Source organism: Chiloscyllium plagiosum, unplaced genomic scaffold (assembly GCF_037043375.1).
Source record: "Chiloscyllium plagiosum isolate Xiang-an unplaced genomic scaffold, Cpla_swu_hap1 HiC_scaffold_9, whole genome shotgun sequence".
NCBI lineage: Eukaryota > Metazoa > Chordata > Chondrichthyes > Orectolobiformes > Hemiscylliidae > Chiloscyllium > Chiloscyllium plagiosum.
The window spans coordinates 19,648,689-19,672,876 of record NW_028270147.1 but is presented as its reverse complement, the minus strand read 5'-3'; the positions used below and the strand labels follow the sequence as shown (position 1 = coordinate 19,672,876).

At 42.7% G+C, this 24,188-nt stretch overlaps 1 protein-coding gene across 1 annotated transcript in view; it reads right to left on the bottom strand.

Moving 5' to 3' along the window:
- hfm1 (helicase for meiosis 1) overlaps positions 1–24,188 on the bottom strand; it is a 247,480-nt gene that overhangs the window by 181,472 nt on the left and 41,820 nt on the right. The window contains exon 2 of the mRNA XM_087990315.1: positions 5,696–5,808. The gene's annotated coding sequence lies outside the window, so the exon portion shown is untranslated. The remainder of the gene's footprint in view (positions 1–5,695; positions 5,809–24,188) is intronic.

The following is a 24,188-nucleotide window of genomic DNA, read 5'->3' as shown; positions in this document are numbered from 1 at the left end:
TGAGAATATAGGAGGCATGGTTAGTAAGTTTGTGAATGACATCAAAATTGGCAGTATAGTGGATGTTGGAAAGATTATCTAAGTTTACAAAGAGATCTTGAACAATTGGGTGAATAGGCTGAGGACTACCAGATGGAGTTTAATATGGATAAATGTGAGGTTTTGCATTTTTGGAAAACAAACAAGGGCCCTGGGCTGTGTTGTAGATCAGAGAGACCAAGGGGTTCAGGTACATAATTCTGCGAAATTTGCGTCACAGGTAGACAGGGTAGTTGAGAAGGTGTTTCGCATGCTGGCCATCACTCTCAGACCTTTTGAGTATAGAAGTTGGGACTGTCATGTTGAGGTTGTACAGGACGTTTGTGAGGCCTCTTCTGGAATACTTCATGCAATTCTGGTCTCCCTATTATAGGAAGGGTATTATTAAATTTGAGAGGGTTCTGAAAAGATTTATCAGGATATTGACAGGAATGGAGGGTTTGAGTTATAAAGCTAGGCTGGGACTTGTTTCACTGGAGTGTAGGAGGGACATAGATAAGGTGAATAGAATGGATCTTTTCCCTTGGGGAGACAGTTCAAAACTAAAGGGCATATTTTAAAGGTGAGAGGATAAAGATTTAAAAAGGACATGAGGAGCAACATTTTTATACAAAGAATGGTTCATATATGAAATGAAGTGCCAGAAGAAGTGATGGAATAAGATACATTTACAACATTTAAAAGACATCTGGATAAGTACATGACTAGGAATGGTTTGGAGGGATATGAGCCAAATGCAAGCAAGTGAGACCAGTTTGGTTTTTGAACATGGTCAGCATGGACAAGTTGGACCAAAGGGTAAGTTTCCATGTTATATGACTCTAGCTGTTTCCCAAAACTTTGTAGGAAGCTAGGGAAGAGATTGCTGGGCTTCTTACTGAGATAATTGTGCTATGGATAGCCATGGGTGAGGTGCTAGGAGACTAGAGGGTGGTTAATGTGGCATTGTTGTCGCAGAAAGGCTGTAAGGAAAAGCCAGAGGACTATTGACTGGTGAACCTTACATCAGTGGTGGGTAAATTGTTTGAGGGGATTCTAAGGGACAGGACTTACATGCATTTGGAAAGGCAACATGGCTTTGTGCATGGGAAATAAGTTTTTTGAAGAGGTGGCAAAGAAGCCTAACGAAGGCAGAGCAGTAGTAGTTATCTATGCGGACTTCAGCAAAGCATTTAGAGTTATAGAATCACGGAGATGTACAGCACGGAAACAAACCCTTCGGTCCAACCTGTACATGTTGACCAGATATCCCAACCTAATCTAGTCCCACCTGACAGCACCCGGCCCATATCCCTCCAAACCCTTGCTATTCATATACCCATCCAAATGCCTCTTAAATGTTGCAATTGGACCAGCCTCCACCACATCCTCTGGCAGCTCATTCCATATACGTACCACCCTCTGCATGGAAAAGTTGCCCCTTAGGTCTCTTTTATATCTCTGCCCTCTCACCCTAAACCTATGCCCTCTAGTTCTGGAGTCCCCGACCCCAGGGGAAAGGCTTTGTCTATTTATCCTATCCATGCCCCTCATAATTTTGTAAACCTCTATAAGGTCACCCCTCAGCCTCTGATGCTCCAGGGAAAACAGCCCCAGCTGTTCAGCCTCTCCCTATAGCTCAAATCTTCCAACCCTGGCAACATCCTTGTAAATCTTTACTGAACCCTTTCAAGTTTCACAACATCTTTCCGATAGGAAGGAGACCAGAATTGCATGCAATATTCCAACAGTGGCAGAACCAAAATTCTGTACAGCCGCAACATGACCTCCCAACTCCTGTACTCAATACTCTGACCAATAAAGGAATGCATACCAAACATCTTCTTCATTATCCTATCTACCTGCGACTCCACTTTCAAGGAGCTATGAACCTGCACTCTAAGGTCTCTTTGTTCAGCAACACTCCCGAGGACTTTACCATTAAGTGTATAAGTCCTGCTAAGATTTGTTTTCCCAAAATGCGGCACCTCGCATTTATCTGAATTAAACTCCATCTCCACTTCTCAGCCTATTGGCTCATCTGGTCCAGATCCTGTTGTAATCTGAGGTAACCCTCTTCGCTGTCCACTACACCTCCAATTTTTGGTGTCATCTGCAAACTTACTAACTGTACCTCTTATGCTCGCATCGAAATCATTTATGTAAATGACAAAAAGTAGAGGACCCAGCACCGATCCTTGTGGCACTCCATTGGTCACAGGCCTCCAGTCTGAAAAACAACCCTCCACCACCACCCTCTATCTTCTACCTTTGAGCCAGTTCTGTATCCAAATGGCTAGTTATCCCTTTATTCTATGATATCTAAACTTGCTAATCAGTCTCCCGTGGGGAACCTTGTCGAACGCCTTACTGAAGTCCATATGGGTCACATCTACTGCTCTGCCCTCATCAATCTTCTTTGATAAATGTGAGATACTGCACTTTGGTAATGTAAACCAGGGCAGGATGTTTACACTTAATGGTACAGCCCTGGAGAGTGCTGCCAAACACAGAGACCTTGGGATGCAGGTGCATAGTTCTTTGAAAGTAGAGTTGGTGATTGACAGACCAGTGAAGAAGATCTTTAGCATGCTTGTCCTCATTGGTCAGAACATTTGACAAAGTTCCACATGGTAAACTGGTTAGTAATGTTAGATCACATGGGATCCAGGAGAGCTAGCCAGTTGGATACAAAATTTGCTGGAGGCAGGAGACAGAATTGTGGTTAAGAATTGCTTTTTGGGCGAGAGGCTTGTGACCAGTAGTGTCCCACAAGGATTGGTGCTGGGTGTACTGCTATTCATCACTTATATGATTTTTTTTGGATTAAAAAAAGGAGACATGGTTAGTAAGTTTGCAGATGACACCAAAATAAGTGGTGTAGTGGATAGTGAAGAAGATTATTTCAGAGTACAATGGGACTTTGATCAGATGGGCCAATGGGCCAAGGAGTGGCGATTGGAATTTAATTTAGATAAATGTGAGATACTGCACTTTGATAATGTAAACCAGGGCAGGATATTTTCACTTAATGGTACAGCCCTGGAGAGTGCTGCCAAACACAGAGACCTTTGGATGCAGGTGCATAGTTCTTTGAAAGTAGAGTTGTAGGATGACAGACTGGTGAAGAAAGTTTTTGGCATGCTTGTCTTCATTGGTCAGAACATTGAGTAGAGGATTTGGAATGTCATGTTGCAGCCATCCAGAACATTGATGAGGCCACTTTTAGAATACAGCATGCAATTCTGGTTGTCCTCCTATAAGAAAAATGTTGTTAAATTTGAGACGGTACTGTAAAGCTTGACAAGGATGTTGCCAGGACTGAAAGGTTTGAGTTATAGGGAGAAGCTGAATAGACTGAGGCATTTTTCCCTCCGAACCATCAGAGGCTGATGGGTGAACCTATAGAGGTTTTTAAAATCATAAGGTCCATGTGTAGGATGAATAGCCAAGGTATTTTTCCTCGGGTGGGGGAGTCCAAAACTAGAGGGCATAGGTTTAAGTTGAGGTGGGAAAGATTTAAAATTGACCTGAGGGGTAACATTTTCATGCAGAGGATGATGTGTGTATAGAATAAGCTGCCAGAGGAAGTACTGTTAAGCATAATTTAAAAGGCATCTCGATTTTTACATTTAGAGGGATATGTGCCGAATGCTAGCAAATGGGAATAGCTCAGATTGGGGAGAAGGGTGTGTTTCCATGCTGCATGGTTCTATTACTCTGGTGGTGTTGCACCTAGCATGCCCTCCTGCACTGTCCATTGAACCAGGATTGATCCTGTGGCTTGATGGAAATAATTGAGTAAGGGAAACGCTGGCTATGAGTTTGCAGATTGTTAAGGGCCCACATATCCTCATGAATGCCTAATCTTGAGTTGCTAGGTCTGTTCAAAGCTTATCCATTTAGCACAGTGATAGGTGCTACAAACAACCATGGAGGATGTTCTCATTGTGAATATGGGATTTCATCACCACAAAGACTGTGCAGTGGTCACTCTTATCAATATTAGCATGGACAGGTGCATCCCTGCAGCTGGCAGATTGGTAAGGATGAGGTCTAATATGTTTTTTGCCTCTCGTTGGTCCCTCACCAATGTTGCAGACGCAGTCTAGTATCTATGTCCTTTCAAACACGACCAGCTCAATTAGTAGTGCGATTGCTGAGCCACTCTTGGTGGTGTTCTTAGAAATCCCCCACCCAGAGTACATTTTGTGCTCTTGCCACCTTCAGACATTCCTTCAAGTGTTGTTCAATATGGAGAAGCACTGACTTATCAGCTGAGGGAGAACGGTATATGGTTATTAGTAAGAGGTTTGCTTGCCCACATTTATCCCGAAGCCATGAGCCTTCATGGAGTCCAGAGTCAATGCTGAGGACTTCTAGGGCAACTTCCTCTCAATTGTGTATCACTCTGCTGCCACTTCTGCCAGTGGGACAAGACATATCCAGGGAGGGTGATAGTGGTGTCTGAGACATTATCTGTCAGGTACAATTCTTAGAGTATGACGATGTTAGGCTGTTGTTTGACTCTAGTCTGAAAGACAGCTTTTGCAAGTTTGGCAGTAGCCCCCAGATGTTTGCAAAGAGGACTTTGCATCGACAGAGCTGATTCTGCCATTGTCTTTTCCGGTGCCTAGATCAATGCCGGGTGTCAGATATGCCAGGTGGTCCATCCATTTTCATGTCTTTGTTAAGTCTTCAACATGACTGATACAAGTGAGTAACTTACTAAGACTTTTCAGAGGGCAGTTAAGAGTCAACCACATTGCTGTGGGTCTGGAGTCACATGTATGCCAGGGCAGATGAGGTTTGCAGATTTCCATCCCTGAAGGACAATTGAATGCTTTTTCCTGATAATCATAGAACATAGACAATGGTTTTATGGTCATCAGTAGATTCTTGATTCCAGATATTTTAACTGAGTTTAAGTTTTACCACCTGCCATGGTAGGATTCGAACCCAGGTCCACAGAATATTAGCTGAGTTTCTGGATTAATAATCTACCAATAATTCCACTAGACCATCGCCTCCCTTTATTCCAGCTATAGGATCAAATTGATGTTTGAATGATTGGCTTTCATGACTTCTGCTCCAAAATAGTCAAAGAATATGGGATTAACACTGCAAAATGATTAATAAAATAAGTAAAGTAAAACAAGAGGAAAAAACCTATAGAAGTGGTTAAAAATCCTTTAAAATAGTTACACATGTGAACAAAAGCTGTTGTGGTTCTGAGCTGGGAATTTCTGGTGCAGGCGTTTCGTCCCCTGTCTAGGTGACATCCTCAGTGCTTGGGAGCCTCCTGTGAAGCGCTTCTGTGATCTTTCCTCCGGCATTTGTAGTGGTTTGAATCTGCCGCTTCCGGTTGTCAGTTCCAGCTGTCCTTTGGAATCAATACAGACTCAATCAATAAGCACATTGACCTGGACCCAATATACCGACCACTACAGCGGACAGCTGGAACCGAAAAACGGAAGCGGCAGATTCAAACCACTACAAATGCTGGAGGAAAGATCACAGAAGCGCTTCACAGGAGGCTCCCAAGCACTAGACAGGGGACGAAACGTCTGCAACTCAAATTCCCAGCTCGGCGAACAGAACCACAACAACGAGCACCTGAGTTACAAATCTTCGCACAAACTGTGAACAAAAACTGTTTGAAACGTTAAACTAATACCTGAAGATCTTAATCTTTCAAGATCTCTCTGTAAGTCATGAGCTGCAGGTATTTCAGAAATGGATGGAGCTGGAGCTATCTTCCAACTTGTCTTTTCTTGATTAATAAGTTTCCTGTCACAGTATTAGAACATTTTTTTAGCTTAGTGTGTCACATACATAACTTTATACAATATAAAATATCGGTACATCTGCTTACCCAGAGATAAAAAGTGAATTTGATTAACAGTTAAGACAAATGACTCTCTATTTAAATATTTCTTGAATCCTGATATCATCAAGAAAGAGCTTTTTGGTATGTGAAGTACTCAAAACTGGAACTATGTTCATTGCTGATCTTCAGATTTCTCTGCAATGAATGTTGTATACGTAGATTATTATGGGGTATTTTTTCATTTCTTTGGACTCACACATCTTAGAAAAGTAAAAGCATAAAAGAATGAAGGGAGCCACTGACTACAATAGAATTTTTAGATCTAAAGAATCCCTATACTGTGGAAATAGGCCATTTGCCCAACAAGTCAACACCGATCCATTCCCCTACCCTATTACTCTACATTTACCCCTGACTAATGCATCTAACTTACATATCCTTGAACACTATGGGCAATTTAGCATGGCCAATTCACCTCAGCTGCACATTGTTGGATTGTGGGAGGAAACTAGAGCATCCAGAGAAAACCCATGCAGGCAAAGGGAGAATGTGCAAACTCCGTACAGACAGTTGCCTGAGGCTGGAATTGAACCTAGGTCCCTGGTGCTGTGAGGCAGCAGTGCTAACCACTGAGCCACTGTGCTGCCCCTCCAATGTTCATGACCACCTTGATACCGATATCTTCCGAGGTCATCAATATAATTCCATGCTAACTTGTTTATATGAAACTAATCTCCTTGCATGGAGGCAGGAGGAAACATCTCATACTAATATAACAAACTAAGAGCAGGGAAAGGCTAATCTTGAACTCAATACAATCTTAGTTCAATCATGGACAAGGAATGAGTGTGACTGCCCTAGATGTTAAGGCTACATTTTATCGAGTATGGCATCAAGGAGCCCGAGGAAAACTGAAGTCAGTGGGAAACTCTCTTAATAAAAGAGGACAATGGTGGTTGTTGAAGATCAGACATGTCAGCTCCAGGACATCTGGGCAGGTGTTCCCCTAAGTAGTATCTTTATCTCAACCATCTTCAGCTGCTTCATCAATAACGCCCCATCATAAGGGTAGAAGTGGGATGTTTCTTGATGATTCACAACTCTACAGATACCGAAGCAGTTCACATCCAAATGCAGGAAATAGCAGACAGTATCTAGTTTTGGGTTGAGAAATGGTGAGTAATATTTGAACTACACAAGTTTCAGACAATGACTATCTCCAACAAGAAAGAATCTAACCACGGTCCTTTGACAAATTTGATTGCATTGCTACCACTAAATCCTTCACTATCAATATTCTTGGGGAATGCCACTGGACTAACCATATAAATATATATAACTTTACATATAAATACTGCAACACAAGAAAAGGTTGGAGACTAGGAATCTTGCAGCAAATAACCCACCTCCTGACACCCAAAGCCTGTTTAGCATCTACAAGCCACAAATCAAGAGTGTGATGGAATACTCCCCATCTGCCTGGATGAGTGTAGCTCCAAAAATACTCGATGTTAACACCATCTAGGACAAAGCAACCCACTTGATTGTTTGCAGATATGCTACTATTTAGTCCCTTTACCAGTGACACTCAGCAGTAGTGCTTACTGTTTACAAAATGCATTGCAAACATTCATCAAGGGACCTCAAGCAGGACCTTCCAAACCGAAGACCACTACCATCCAGAAAGACAAGGACAGCAGACACATAGAAATACCACCTCCCGCAAATTGCCCTCCAAGCAAGTCACCATTTGGACTTAGAAATATAGCACCAATCCTTTACTCACGAGGTTAAAATCCTGGAACTCCCTCACCATGAATCTACCTACATTAAACAATGGGCAGCAGTTGAAGAAGGCAGCTCACCACCACTTGCTTAAAAACAGCGAGGGATGGACAACAGATGATGTTTCAGTCAGCGAAGTCTACACCCCACAATTGAATAAAAATAACTTGTCCTTTCAAGACAGTGCTGCCACTCAATAAAATCATGTTCGAACTGATTACTCCACATTCCTGCCCTTCACATCCATGCTTATCAACACGTCCTACCTCTGCCTTAAAAATATTCAAGCATTCACCTCCACCATCTTTTAAAGGGAGTTCCAAAGAGTCATGATTTTCTGAAAAAAATTATCCTGATCATCTTAAATGGGCAATCCCCAAATTTAAATTCTCCACAATAGGAAACATATTCCCACAACCACCCTGTGAAAACATATCAGGATCTTGCATGTTTTAATCAATAATCTCTAAACTCCAATGGATACAAGTTTTTCCTGATCTGGTTTTCCTTGTACAACAACCAACTCATTCCAGGTATTAGTCAGGTAAAATTTCTCTGAACTACCTCCAATGCACTTTTATCTTTTCTTTACATAAGGTGACCAAAACTGGATACAGCACTTCAGGTGAGGTCCACCCATTCCCTAACTAACTGAAACAGACCATCTCTACTTTGGAGTATTCAATTTCCTTCACAATAAATGAGAACACGGCACAGTGGTTAGCACTGCTGCCTCACAGCGCCCGAGACCCGGGTTCAATTCCCGCCGCAGGCGACTGACTGTGTGGAGTTTGCACATTCTCCCCGTGTCTGCGTGGGTTTCCTCTGGGTGCTCCGGTTTCCTCCCACAGTCCAAAGATGTGCAGGTCAGGTGAATTGGCCATGCTAAATTGCCCGTAGTGTTAGGTAAGGGGTAAATGAAGGGGTATGGGTGGGTTGCGGGTCGGTGTGGACTTGTTGGCCCGAAGGGCCTGTTTCCACACAGTAATGTAATCTAATCACTGTTGCCTCACAGCACCAGAGACCTGGGTTCATTTCCCGCCTCAGGCAACTGTCTGTGTGGAGTTTGCACATTCTCCCCATGTCTGCGTGGGTTTGCTCTGGTTTCCTCCCACAGTCCAAAAATGTGCAGGTTAGGTGAATTGGCCATGCTAAATTGCCCGTAGTGTTAGGTGAAGGGGTAAATGTAGGGGGCTGGTTTGTGCTTCGGCGGGTTGGTGTGGACTTGTTGGGACGAAGGGCCTGTTTCCATACTATAAGTAATCTAATCTAAACATTTAGTTAATTTTTCTAATTATTTTGTAGAACAAAATTTTGCGAATTGTGTACTGGAGACACCCAGATCACTCTGCAGATCTGAAATCTGTGATCTCTCATCATTTAGATCGTATGCTTTTTTTAATTCTTCCTGTTGAATGGACAATTTCACATTTGCGAGACATATGCCCATTCATTTAACCCATCTTTATCCCTCTGTTGTCTCATGTCCTCTTCACAGCTTACCAAAGACACTATCATTTTAACAAGCGCAAATGCTATCACAGATGGTGAGACCCAAGGCCTCACCATCGATAATTCCTTAAACAAATTTAATGATGAAAGTAATTCCTAATCTAACTATACATTTTCCCCAAAAGTTAATCATATTTTCAACTAGATCAGTCAAATATTGCTGTCTATCTATCTTCATGTCAGCAGCAAATTTGGCAATCCTTCAGTCCTTTCATCCAAGTCATTCATATGAATTGTAAAAAAAAAGGTGAGACCTCAGCAGTGATCTCTGTGGCACATCACCCATTATATCTTTCCAACCAGATACATTTATGCCTGCTTTCTGTTTCCTGTTCTTTAACTGATCTCTTAAAATGCCAAAACGTTACCCAATGCATAAGCAATCTTTAATGGTCATCTTCTCAAATGCTTCCCTGGTTCTCCTTTATTCATGGCACATGTTACTTAAAGAATCTCAATAAATAGTTTAAACATTTTTTTTTCATAAAGTTATCCTTTTAAGTCCCCTGTTAGGGCAGGTACCTGGGAAGGTGATAGGTAGATGGAGGTAGGGGCTGCTCTACCTATCGTTGTCCCAGCTACCTTCCCCCCAGCCCCACCCCCCCATTTAATCTCAGCCCTCTTCCTCACCACACTCCTGATGAAGGACTTATGCCCGAAATGTCGATTCTCCTATTCCTCAGATGCTGCCTGACCTGCTGTGCTTTTCCAGCACCATACCTTTCGACACTGATCTCCAGCATCTGCAGTCCTCACTTTCTCCTTTTGTTCCCATGCACTCCCAAATACTCAGCAATCTCATCTTTAATAATGCACTCTGAAGTCTTACCAACAACCGAGGTCAGGCTAACCAGCCTTAGTTTCCTGTCTTCTGCTTTCTTCCTTTCTTAAAAAGGGGTGTTACATTAGCCATTTTCCAGCTCTCTGGCACCTTCCTTGACTCCAGTAATTCATGAATTATCTCCATGAATGCCTTTACTATCTCCTTCAGAACCTGGAGGTTTAGTCCATCCCATCTGGGTGATTTATCCACCATCAGACATTTAAGCTTCCCCAGCAGTTTCTCCTTAAGTGATGGCCACTACAATCACCTGTATCTACACCCACTTTCCCACCCCACCTCCCCACCCAACATCTCTTGAAGTTCTGGTATTCCTGGTGCCTTCAAGTGCGAAAATTGATGCAAAGTAACCATTCAGTTCCTCCATTTGCTCCAGCCTCATTTTCCAGTGATCCAATTCCCACCCTTGCCTCTCTCTTACCTTTTAGATATCTAAAAAATACTTTCATAAAAAGAACTTGTTCAGATTAATCAGGATTACTTCAGAATCTGATGTGGTGTCTAGAGCTGCCTAAGAGAATTATAACTACAGCCATCAACACATTGGGATTGTGCTTCAAGTTTTGAGAAGATTTGTAGCTCAGGTTGAGGTTCTGAATATAGGTTTGCTCGCTGAGCTGGAAGTATTATTTCCAGACGTTTCATCACTCTACTAAGTAACATCTTCAGTGGGCCTCCAGGCAAAGCAGTGTTGATAATTCAAAACTTCTAAAATTGTGGCCTCTGCTCCCAAGTTGGGTTGAGAAATAAAATTTTGGGGCTGCAGTTGCAGAAGTGCTATTTGGCCACTGATCATTTGTAATTATGACATATGGCAATCATTGGCCAACTGGCCATGCCAGAATCAATTACGTTTAAGGGTCACTGGACTCCAAACATTAAATCTGCTTTCTCTCCACAGATGCTACAACGTGCTGCTGAATTTCTCCTACAATTTCTGATTTTGTGGCAATTATGTTTCTCCTTCCTTTTTTGCCTACCTTGTGTCCTGGACGATTCAGCTGGAGACGGTAGGAGGTTGCTCTACCTGATGAGTTTAACATGGCTGCAAATGGCTCTTCCATTGGCCCCACTCCATCACAATTCTGTTGGTGTCCACTCCACAATACAATCTAGCTGCAAGTGGTTCCTTCCTTTTCCTCATCCCCAATGGCTTAAATCTTGCTGCAAATAGCTTCTTTACCTTGCGAGTTAGAGACAGCATATGCCAATACGCATAAAAGAGTGAGAGTGAGATAAAGAGTAAACAGGTGAGAACGTGATAGACAGATATGGTGAGTAAATCAGTGATAGAAAGAGAGAATGTGAATGTGAGAAAGCAAGTCTGTGTTTTGATTTGAGATCCCAACAACATTGATTTCTCCAAATGGAGTCATAGGGGAGCAAAGGTTTGGGTAGCACTAATGCAGAATTGGAGTGATATTGAATGTTCAATCCTTCAAGTTCATGCCATTGTCTTAGAGCAATCTAGTCAGTTCCATTCCCACATTCTATACCTGCAGCACTGTGTTTATTTCGCTCAAGTTTCCACCCAGTTTCCTTTTAAAATCAGGATGATAGGAACAAATACAGCAAGACTCCTAAACTGCAACATCATCTGGAAGTTAAGTTCCATCAAAACATAACAAAACAAACTCGTCAACAATGATTTAATTTATCAGATCATCTGTTTTTACACCTGGTTGTCAAGGAAGGAAAGTAAAAAAAACGCAATGGAACTGCAAACTGTTTGCCTTGAATACTTTGTCACAATTTGGCATTTTCACTATAACTAGCCTATGCACGCTATTCTTTGATAGATGAAACTGGAGTGTGGCAATCCAAGTCGCATTCTTTCAGCAATTTTTATTGATTTGAATGAAGTGCAGCTGTTATAATGATCTTATCACTATTTTGGTCAGATGAAGTGACAGAACAGTGCAAAAGTCCTCAAGAATCATACGTGGCGAAAGTAATTTAGTCACTGTTGCCACAATTTCTTTTGGATTTCTATGTTGCAGCCTCTGACAGAAATGTAACATTTCAACTGCAAGCCCCCAAGAAATTTTGAGCCAATGCTTACTCATCTCATGCAGTAAAGAAAGTTCCTGTTCTCTTTTAGTTAAAGGACATCTCAACTACTGCAGCAACTCTATCTTTTACCCCAGAACAAATATGCAGATGGTCAAATGATTTCGCACCTTTATATTTATCATGTTAGAACTTGAGCATATCAGCTTAGTTAGTTTATGAAAATTTCAATATTCCATTGTTTTGTTTGATAATTATTTTTAATTAATGCATATTTCTTATCTATAATTCAGCCTCAAAAATATTAATATAGAACTGCTGACCCTCTTTTTATGAAGAATGATACTGTCATCCTAATTTCTCCAAGTATGCTTATCGGTGAATTGAGAAATAATAAAATGCTTCTCCCAACAGCTGAAAAACTTACATTTATATAGCTAATCAAGTCTAAAATATGTCAAAATGCTTCATCTACCACAAATTATTTAAAGGTGGAGGGCAGTTTGTTATGTGCGCAAATACAGCAACAAAAATCAAATAGTCATTAAAGGGCTGGGGGAATATATACGTATTCTGGAGATAAAGCAAAGATGTTAACTACTAGTGGACCCAATGATAGAAGTGTATAAAAAGCAATTTTACAAGTGTATATCAGGCTACTACTGTTATGGTTAATAATTTTCCATTTCCATTACTTTACATCATAATGCAGCTTACATTTCCTAGGTAATAAAAATAATTATTAAAATTTAATGTGCCATTTGAAAACACTAAAAGTAGAATATGCTGTAGGCATATATGATCAAATGCAAACTCCATTTGCGATGATAACTTGACTGGTTTTCTAAGGTGCCTGGTCAATCTCAATTTTGTCAGTATTTATCATGTCTCAATAGGAACAAGTACAGCAATTCTCCTAAATTGCAACATCATCTGGAAATTAAGTTCCATCAAAACATAACAAAACACACTCGTCGACAATGATTTAATTTATCAGATCATCTGTTTTTGCACCTGGTTACAAGACTGAAGCAAGCCAAAATCAAAGTAATTTGAGACTTTGGGAGGTTTGATCAATCAGGAGTGCAGGCCAAGATGAAGCACCTTTATGTAGTAAAACACAAAATAACATACACTTCCTCAGATGAAGGCTTTTCAAAAAACAAAGCATCCAAAGGTAGCAAACAATCCTCTTCAAGCTCGAGCATCTTGCATATGAGACCACTTTTCTTTAGCTAATAACAACATAAACAAAAGACAACAGTACTCAGTGAAATAATCATATGAATCCAAAATACATAATATTATACAATTATACAACAGCCGAAAAGAGAATTTGTTTGAATGTCAAGCTGTCTTTTATATTTTCAGACGATAATGAGACTGCATTTCCAGAATTTCCTGTTTCCATTTCATATTTCCTGCTCCTACAGGTACAGTGTTTAAAAAAAAAGACTTGGCAATCTTTGATTAAATGGAACAGCTCTGCAATTATGTTATGGTTATTGAGAACTTGTAGTGGGAAAGGTATTACTGCTGTGATAAAGTCAGAGACATTTTTTTCAACATTGCATTTATAATATACCACATGGAACCAAACCAATAACTTGGGATCAGATGAGTTGATCAGTTTGCAGTCAATTGTGGATTTGAATTCTAAACAAAATCAATTAAACCTGTGTGGGTTGATGTGGTGAGGGGTGGAAACAGGTGAGGTATTATTAAACTTGCTACCCTATAACCTGTTCCCCTCCTGGACCTGACCTGCACGTTTTAAATAATGTTTGAAATGAAAAAGAAAACGACTTCAACTTTTCAGGGCAACTAAGGATAAACAATGAATATTGCCTTGACAATATTGAGGCCAAATAAGAAAAACAATGCTATAGGAACAATACTTTGTCCCACACAGCACAATTACAACACAAAAACTCCACAGCAGCCTTCTAATCCCAAAGTAACTAAATCCTTAGCTGCATGCAGTCAAAGTATGACGTCAAACTCTAGGGTTGACAACTTTAATTAAATGTATTTGCATTGGTTTCATCAGATGGCCTTCAATAATTCCACCCTGTAATTGTGCACCATGTTCCCATACAAGTTGGAAATAAAGAAATATATTTGGCCCAGTACTATAGAGTTTGAGAAGTGGGGGGCTGGAGAGAGGGTGGATCTGAAAATTCAGATTCTTCTGACATTTCTGGAACAACAAAATCAAGATGTATGCCCAACTGATAGGCTTGGATACCTGTCAGGTAGGCTTTTGCAAGAGATGTGTCAGCCAGGATCAGGAGATTTCTTGACATCACACGGAATGGCAAATGACAAGACAGTAAATAGTCTAGTTTGGAGACGAAGTAATAGGCATAGATGGTTGTGGCAGAGAAAGGCCAATGATCACTAAGCTGAGGAAAAAGAAAATCAGTGTCACATGGAGCCCTCGCCTATCACTTAGAGAAAGAAATAGGTTTGCCTGGATAAAGCACTCCTCCTCCTCCTGGCTCACAAGCATAACTGATAAGTACTCACCTTTCTCCAGATGCTAGGTTTCCCATGGCCTGGGAAAACTAATTGGGTCTGTGAGTCAAGCTGAGAGAGATAAAATAAGCAGTCTCATGAAAATAAGCAGTCTCATGAGGTACAGAACCTCAAAACTGTCTCTTGAGACTTATGTCTGTAACAGATTTTTCTGGGTTGTTGGGTGGTTTTAGTTGTGAGCAGTATGGGTCAAGCTGAGTTGTGCAACGTGGAGAGTCACTTAGAATCCATAGATTCTAAGTTTGGAAGCAGGCCATTCAACCCCTCAGGTCCACATCAAACCTCCAAAGGGTATCCCTCCCAGACATAAATCTCTATCCTATCCCCAAATTCCTGCATTACCCATGGCTAACCTACCTTGCCTGCACATCCCCGGATGCTATGTGCAATTCAGTATGTCCAATCCACCTCCCTGCATATCTTTGGTCTGGGCCATGGGATAAGGGAGAGTCTAGAGTGTGGTGCTGGAAAAACACAGCAGGTCAGGCTGCATCCTGCTCCTCGGATGTTCCCTGACCGGCTGTGCTTTTCCAGCACCACACTCTGGACTCTAATCTCCAACATCTGCAGTCCTTACTTTCTCTATGGGATAAAGCAGCCCACAAAGCTAGTAACTGGTATGCAGTCACCCTGAACCTAAGCAGCACCTAGCCAAATTGCTTAAACTCTTTTTAAAATTCCATAAAATCCATGCTGCCAAGGGTTGCTTGCAAAAATGTCCAGGAGATTAATGTTTCAATCCTGGAGACTGCAGGACGATTCAAGAGATTGGCAAATCCGCAAGACTGATTTTAAAATGCCTTCCCTGTCATGACAACAGCCTGGCTTTAAACTTTCAAACTCCTCCCCTCAGTTCATAAATGAAATGCGCCTCAGCATTAATCAGCCGACTCAGATTACCCGTTTTCCGGGATTTGAAAGAATAAACAAAATTTGTTCCTCACACTTGGCGGCTCTTCAGTTCGGCGCCTCTCGACGACCCTGGCCATTCAGGGCACCTGAAGCCCACGTGACCCCCGCAGCGCGTGAATTCCACCGGCTCCCGCACACGCGGCCTGGGCAAAGAGAGCACGAGGATGGCAATGGAATAACGGTCCGCGGGAGGGCCAGTGGAACAGGGAAGGGGGTGAGAGGGGAAATGAAATTCGCAAATGGTAGATTCTTACAAAAGGGGTCTGTATTTCAGTGTTGCATTTGCAATCCCCCTTTCAGTTTACGCATCTACAACCTTTTTCCCATTATGTGATAGCCAAACATGTAGAATTCTCGCGCAAACAGCGAAAAAAATTCAAAGACAGTTCACTATTTTTATAAAGTTCCAGAAGGACATTATGACCTTCTCTTCACTAATGCAGACACTTCGAGGGCAGTGTACAGTGGCACACAGAACCCAGGTGTGTATGAAGGATCTTCTCATCACCAGCCAAGTCATAGAGATGTACAGCACGGAAACAGACCCTTTGGTTCAACCCGTCCATGCCCACCAGATATCCCAACGCAATCCAGCACCCGGCCCGTAACCCTCCAAACTCTTCCTATTCATATACCCATCCAGATGCCTTTTAAATGTTGCAATTGTACCAGCCTCTACCACTTCCTCTGGCAGCTCATTCCATACACATACCACCCTGTGTGTGAAAAAGTTGCCCCTTAGGTCTCTTTTGTATCTTTCCCCTCTCACTCTAAACCTATGCCCTCTAGTTATCTTTACCCATCGATTTATCTATTCAACGTGCAGACTTAAATCTGATATGACAATTGTATGATCCTTCCTGTATGTCTCCCTTATATCCCAATTTATACTTTGTTCTACATTGAGGCAACTCTTTGGATCTGAAAATGTGTTGCTGGAAAAACGCAACAGGTCAGGCAGCATCCAAGGTACAGGAGCATCGACGTTTCGGGCATAAGCCCTTCTTCAGGCCTTGGCGGAATGGGAGGTGGAGTTAAAATGTTCAGCCATGGGGCACTGGGGTCACTTCATGTATGTCCTGGAGATGTTCTCTGAAGCGTTCTGCAAGTAGGCAACTCTTTGGCTGACTCCCACTCCTTTCTTTATATCTTGGTGCTTATTGGAAAGTTCCTGTGATGTGGCATTTAGCCAAAAGACTTTGACAGGGAGAAAGTGAGGACTGCAGATGCTGGAGATCAGAGTGTGGTGCTGAAAAAGCACAGTAGGTCAGGCAGCATCCGAGGAGCAGGAGAATTGTTGTTTCGCGCATAAGCCCTTCTCCAGGAATGAGGCTTATGAGCCGAGGGGGTGGAGAGATAAATGGGAGGGGGCGTTGGGCTGGGGGGGAAGGTAGCTGAGAGTGTGATAGGTGGATGAAGATGTGGTAATGGTGATAGGTCAGAAAGGAGGGTGGAGTGGATAGGTAGGGAGGGAGATGAACAGATCATGCGGGCGGTGCTGAGAAGGTTGGATCTGGGATAAGGTGGGGAGAGGCATTCTTCCTCCAGGCGTCGGGTGGTTAGGGTTTGGCAATTGAGGACGCCCAGCACCTGCATTTCCTTGGCGGAGTGGGAGGGGGAGTTAAAGTGTTCGGCCATGGGGTAGTGGGGTCGCTTCATGTATGTGTCCTGGAGATGTTCTCTGAAGCGTTCTGCAAGTAGGCATCCTGTGTCCCTAGTGTGGAGGAGATCGCATTGGGGGCAACAGATACAGTAAATGACGTGTGGAAATACAAGTAAATCCACGATGGATGTGGAAGGTTCCTTTGGGGCCTTGGACGGAGATGAGGGGGGGAGGTGTGGGCATAGGTTTTGCAATTCTTGCGGTGAAAGGGGAAGATGCCGGGAAGGTGGGTTGGTGGGGGGCGTGGACCAGACAAAAGAGCTGTGAAGGGAATGGTCTTTTTATCTGTGATGGTGGCATCCAGTTGTAGGTGGCGGAAATGGTGGAGGATGATACGATGTATCCAGAGGTTAGTGGAGTGGAAGGTGAGGACCGGGGGGTTCTGTCCTTGTTGCAGTTGGAGGGGTGGGGTTCGATGGCGGAGGTGCGGGAAGTGGCTTAGATGCACTGGAGGGCATCATTGGCCACATGGGAGGGGAAATTGCAGTCTTTGAAGAAGAAGGTCTTCTGGTGTGTTCTGTGGTCGGACCAGATGCGATGGAGATGGAGGAACCGACTCCCATAACTACCTGGAAACTCACCGCCTCCCACAGCTACATGGAAATCCACCGACTCCCAGAGCTACCTGGACAACAGCTCCTCCCACCCTGCCTCCTATAAAAACACTATCCCTTATTCCAAATGTCTTCGCCTCCGTCACTTCTGCTCCCAGGAGGACCAGTTCCACCACAGAACACACCAGATGGCCTCCTTCTTCAAAGACCACAATATTTCCTCACATGGGGTCAATGATACACTCTAGCGCATCTCATCCACTTCCCTTACCTCTGCCCTCGAACCCCACCCCTCCAACCTCAACAAGGACAGAACCCCCCAGTCCTCACCTTTCAGCCCACCAACCTCTGGATACATCGTATCATCCTCCACCATTTCCGCCACCGACAAACGGACCTCACCACCAGAGATATATTTTCCTTCCCACCCCTGTCTACATTCCATAAAGACCATTCCCTCCTCGACTCTCTTGTCAGGTCCACGCCTCCCCAATAACCTACCCCCCCTCCCGTCACCTTCCCCTGCCACCACAAGAATTGCAAAACCTGCGCCCACACCTCCCCCTTCACCTCCATCCAAGCCCCAAAGCAGACTTCCATATCCTTCATAGATTTACTTACACTTCCACACGTCATTTACTGTATTCATTGCTCCTGATGCCATCTCCTCTGCATTGGGGAGACAGGATGCCTACTTGCAGAACGTTGCAGAGAACATCTTTGGGACACATGCACGAAGCAACCCCACTGTCCCTTGGCTGAACACTTTAATTCCCCCACCCACTCTGCCAGGGACATGCAGGTGAATGGTCTCCTCCATTGCCAAACCCTAACCACCCAACGCCTAGAGGAAGAATGCCTTATCTTCTGCCTTGGGACCCTCCAACCTCAAGGGATTAATGTGGATTTCATCAGTTTCCTCATTTCCCCTCCGCCACCTTATCCCAGATCCAACCTACTAACTCAGCACCGCCCTCAATGACCTGTCCTATCTGTCCATCTTCCTTCCTACCTATCCGCTCCATCCTCCTCTCTGACCTATCACTATTACTCCCATCTTCATCCACCTATTGCACTCTCAGCTACCTTCCCCCCAGCACCACCCCCTCTCATTTATCTCTCTACCCCCTTGGCTCACAAGCCTCATTCCTGATGAAGGATTATGACTTAAATGTTAATTCTCCTGCTCCTCGGATGCTGCCTGACCTGTGTGCTTTTCCAGCACCATACTCTCAACAAATGACTTTGACAGTCTGCTCAGAGAACCACCCAATAGGATCCATCCTTTCCTTTTCCTGCAAGGAAACTATGTGCTGACCTGTTCCTGATGGACTTGTTGGCAAAGGTATTTTTCTTTGCAATTTTTACCATGAAAGACATGTTGTATGGAACCATACAACTACTTGGATCATCTGCAGCACTGAAGCCAGACCTATCCTTCACAAAACCAGTGACAGGTCAACCTCAGTACACAGTGACAGTTGGTGTTTGCTACCAAGTGTCGACACATAAGTTGATGCAGCCATTCAAAAATGTGGCCAAGAGGCTGAAGGTGGCATTGGATATATACTTCCCCCATTTATCCAGGGCTTTTTACATGGTGTCCCTGCAGACATGCTCCATCTTAGACTTCCAGATGAAGTGGAAGGTGGCTCGGGTGACTGTCGTGGCACAGGCTCAGGGAATGGGCCTACACCATGTGCAGAAATACTGACAGTACATCATAGCTGATGATCAAGTTTTTAACTGCAATGGAGAAGGAATAGTGGTCCCATCTGCCCAGTTTCTGCCTCACCTTGGCGATATGCTGCTCCCAAATGTTTGTGCATGCTCCAGCCCCAGGCAATCTGTCCTGACGATGAAGGGGATAAAGGATCAGTCGACCTAATTTCCAAAAAACATGGCCTCACTTTTGTCTCAATTTACCTTGGCTCCCAAGGCAAGGTTATACTGATTACAGGTGCTTATGAGTCTGTGCAATGACAGCAGATTTGCACAAAAAATGGCAACATCATCCATGTGCAGTAGGCTTTGACCTGCAGGCCACCCCTGCCTGGAATAGTTACCACTGTTAGGCTTGCATCCTTCCTGATGGATTCAGCAAACGATTCTATACAACAAGCAAACAAGCCTGCAGAGAGAGGGCAGTTCTGCCTGACTCCAGATCTAACTGAAAACTTTCTGATTCACACCCATTGATTGAGACTGCAGTACTGATGTTGGTGTAGAGCAATTGGATCCAGTTATGGATTTCTTCTCCAAAGCCCATGTCGGTGTATAATAATGCGTCAAAGGCCTTCTCCTGTCAAGGCTAATCAGGCAGGCATCTATCCCCACTGTCCTGTGTATAGGTGATCATTTCTCTGAGGAGAACAAGGCTGTTAAAGATCTTCCTGCCCATTTCAGCACAGGCTTGATTGGGATGAATCACTGATCCCAGAGCAGAACTGACTTGGTTGGCGATGACTTTGGACAGGATTTTTAATCTACATTCAGCAGTGAGACTGATTGCTGATTTCTGATTTCCTACTTCTCCTCCTTCTACTTGTAGATGAAACCCTTCCTCATGGACTCGGACATGCTACTGGGCAGAAGCATACTGTTGCACACTTCCAGCAGGTCCTGACAATCAAATCCCAAAGAACTGAACACAGCACAGCTGGTAAGCCATAGCTTTCTGGGAGTTTTACTCTTCTCAAAGAATTCAAGGCCCCTAGTTAGCTCATTGAAGGATAACGGCTGGTCCAGATTCTCCTGCAAGACCTCTGTAATAGAGGATAGAAAAGACTAGGAGGCCATGCTGTCTGGATGTCGAGTCATACAATTGGGTACCTTCCTTGATAGTGACAGGTTCTGCATGCTTTCCTGGAGTTTTGACAGTTTTTCCTGTCTCTCTCTCTCTCTCTCTCTCACCTTCTGGACATCTTTGAGGATGATGAACCTCTTGATGTTCTCCTCGATTGTTTTTTCAGCAGTTCACTGGAGGCTGAAAGAGAAGTTATACAGTTCTCCAATCTTTGTAATTCCTTTTGAGCTCCTTAATGTTTCCTGGGGTCAAAAGTTTCACATTTAACCTCCACGTTGCATTTCCGGCTCACTGGTCATCCTGCATGTGACAGTTGGTCAGCAGGAGACAGTGGTCAGAGAATACTGACTTGATGTCAGTGGATCTGATTGAGAACATTAGGGACACAAACAGAAATCTATCCTGGAATGGATAGACCTGTCTGGCCGTGACCAGGTATATCTATGCTGCGCTCCCTCTGCAGGGGTGCTGAAGAGTTTGGTGTCTAACTGTTTCCATCAAGAATCTGGGTGTGGTGTCCAGTTTGCTGTCAACCCCTCTAGATCATCTAGCCACATTGATGATGCAGTTGCAGTCTCTGGCCTGGACAACCGGCCTGGATGTCTTTAGCAGCAGTGGGAGCTGTTGCAGGATGGCCAGGCACTCGCTCTTTACCATTAGGGTGTACATGTTAATTAATCTCAGGGAAGCATTTCTGTACATAATGTCTGCTATAAGGAACGCTTTTAATTTCAGAGATGGTGAAGTTGCATCCTCACAGCAGAATATCCAAGCTGGAGGAACAGCAGTTGTTACCCCTGACCAAATCATAGGCCCACAAGCTTGATCATTTCCTGGAGTCACTGAGGTGTAGTATCCCAAACTCATGCAGAAACAGGAGGTCTGCTTTGGGCCAGATAAGCCAATGTAGAGACATTGCATGACAGCTTTTACATTGCGCACGTTTATGCTGGAAAGTGTCAAACCCATTTTAAGGGTTTTAGATCACCATGTCCAATACATGTTTAAGTATGGCCCTAAGCAGTGCAGTTTTAATTTCCCTGTTCTACATTACATTATCTAAAGCTATTCTGTTTTCACTTGTTTACATACATAGACTGCCACTCTGAATCCAAGCTCCTCTATTCTGCTGACTGCTTCCTGCTCCTCTGCCTTTCTGATCTGGCTTGAAGAAAACACATAGGACAAAACAACCTTTTTAAAAGGACACATACAAGCTAGTGATATTTTACCAGGAGGATCAGTTACATCAGTTGGCTGGATGGCTGGTTTGTAATGCAGGGTGATGTCCAACTCCTGAATTTTCCAATCTCTACTACCCATTTGTTCTTCTCTACAGTATGGGCAGGATTTGAGCTGCTCCCAGGAGTAGACAGTGGAACTTAACTGGGAGAAAAGCCAAAATTCAGAATCCCATAGTGGATTGAACTTTCACAATTAAGTTGGCCAAAACATTAAAGGCAGTTAAGCTTGTAAGATGGCAAATATTGAGTAACCGTTTTGCATTCTTATTAAAATGCCAGCATTCAGTTCCCCTTCCCAATTAGGTTTTTCACGAGCAAGCAATGTGAGTGTTCAGATACTTGACTGCATAGACAAGGCATACATCTGACGAGGTAGATTTCTTGCTTGACTTTGGAGGAGCCATTGTTTGTCCCCTTTGAGAAACATTCATCAATGTTTGAAATCAGATGGTTGTAATATAAATTGCATGCGTCATAGGAATGACCAAAGGAGGGAAGCTGGAGTGTAATGGATGCAGGCTGCAGAGGTTGGTCAAGAATGAAGGTCTGTCTAGTGTAGAGACAAATTGATTGGGAAGGGTGTAAGTGCAAGAATGTTTATCTCTCCATTCATCCACTCTGAAAGCTCGAGTGATAGTCTTGTCATTGCAGGAATGAATGGCTTTTGATTTGCCCTTTAAATATGGAGCAAGGACTTTTGACTCCATGAATTGAGTATCAGTAGTGTTCATGATTTTCTGCACAATCAGCTCCAGCAGCTGTTTTATCTGTGCAAAATGAGCTGAGCTGAGCATGATTGTTGGACAAAATCAGATTCATCTGATATGAAACACATGCTTTTTCATCCTATTAGCCAACAGACTAAAGAATGGAAGATTTGGACCATTGTCTTTTCCTTTCACACTAATTGATACCACTCTGTCTGTTTACACATAGCCCCCTTTGGCTCTTCCCAATAGTGAGAATGTAGCTGCTTAAGCAGACCCAACATTGGAAGGTTTCACCTTTTTCATCTGGTGGCTGAGGTGGAACAGAACATCCTACACATCTTTTCAACTAATGTTAAGACTCCAACATGTGTAATTGTCTTCCAATGTAGGCTGAACTCACTATTTACCAAATGTGAGAGATTGTGAGAGTATCCAATTTTGGTAGGAAGAATGAAATAAAGAACATTATTTAAATAGATGGAGATTGTAGAATGCTAGAGTACCGAATGATCTAAGAGTTGTTATACATGAGTCACAAATTAAGGTTTACCAATTGATCAGAAAGAAAAATGGAATAATGGCTTTTATTGTAAGAGGAATGCAGTACAAAATTAGGGAAGTCTTACTGCAATGAGCATCGGGTATTGGTATGAACATAGAGAGTACTGTGCACAGTTTTGATCTCCTTGCTTAAACACAGATATGTTTGGATTGGACAGAGTCCAAAGAATGGTCACTTGGCTGATTCCTGGAATGAAGTAATTATCTTACGAGGAAAGGTGAAGAAGTTGCATCCATATTAATTGGAATTTAGAAAAAAGGAGATAGCTGATTGAGCAATTAAGATTCTGAGAGGACTTCACAGGCAAGATATTAAGAGGTTGTTTGTCCTTGTGGCGGAGACTAGATTAGGAGGCACAGTTTCAAAATAAGGGGTTTCCCATTTAAGATGGAGATGATGGATTTCTTCTATCTTGATATTTTTTTACCTCAGACATTTGAGGCTGGACCATTGAATATAGTCAAGACTGAGTTAGACAGATTGTTAATCTACAGTCAAAGGTTTGGACGACCTTGACTACTTGCTGTCACTTATATAACTTTTCCAGCTCCTGTATCTCAGTATATGCAACACTAATCCATGCTTTACTTACCCCAGATAGCAATTTCTCCCTTCTTTCCTGACTGATCTCCTTAATTCTACTGAACAAACAATAACCTATCTGAAATTCTCCTGTTTATATCCTTTCTTGCATAATTTCCCACTCATCTGTTATCTGCTAAATGTACTAACACCTATTGGCACAACACTATTTTTAACAATATTTTAATAAATGATTAAACTTAACAGTGCACAATGTTAAAGACAAATATTCATGATTTAATTCTTAAAATGAATATTAATGCTTGGTTTACATTAAAATTACCCAAAATTATTTTTTTCTTTTGGCTAATATAATCCATTATTTACAAAAGTGAGCTGTTGTTCATTTGCAACCAGAGACATTTTGCTGACAATTCAAAGCCTGCCTGAACATGACTGCACTGGCTTTCGTACTGTTAAGTATTGACTTCTATTGCTATCTCAAATCAAAAGACTCAGTGACAGCATGCCTGAAAATTTATAATTCTTCACAGTTATTAGGAATTTTGAAAAATTCTTTAATGGGCTGAGGGTATTGCCGGCTGAACCAGGATTTATTGCCTATCCCCATAATTGCTCTTGAGAATCAGATAGTGAGTTGGTTTAAGAACACCCACAATG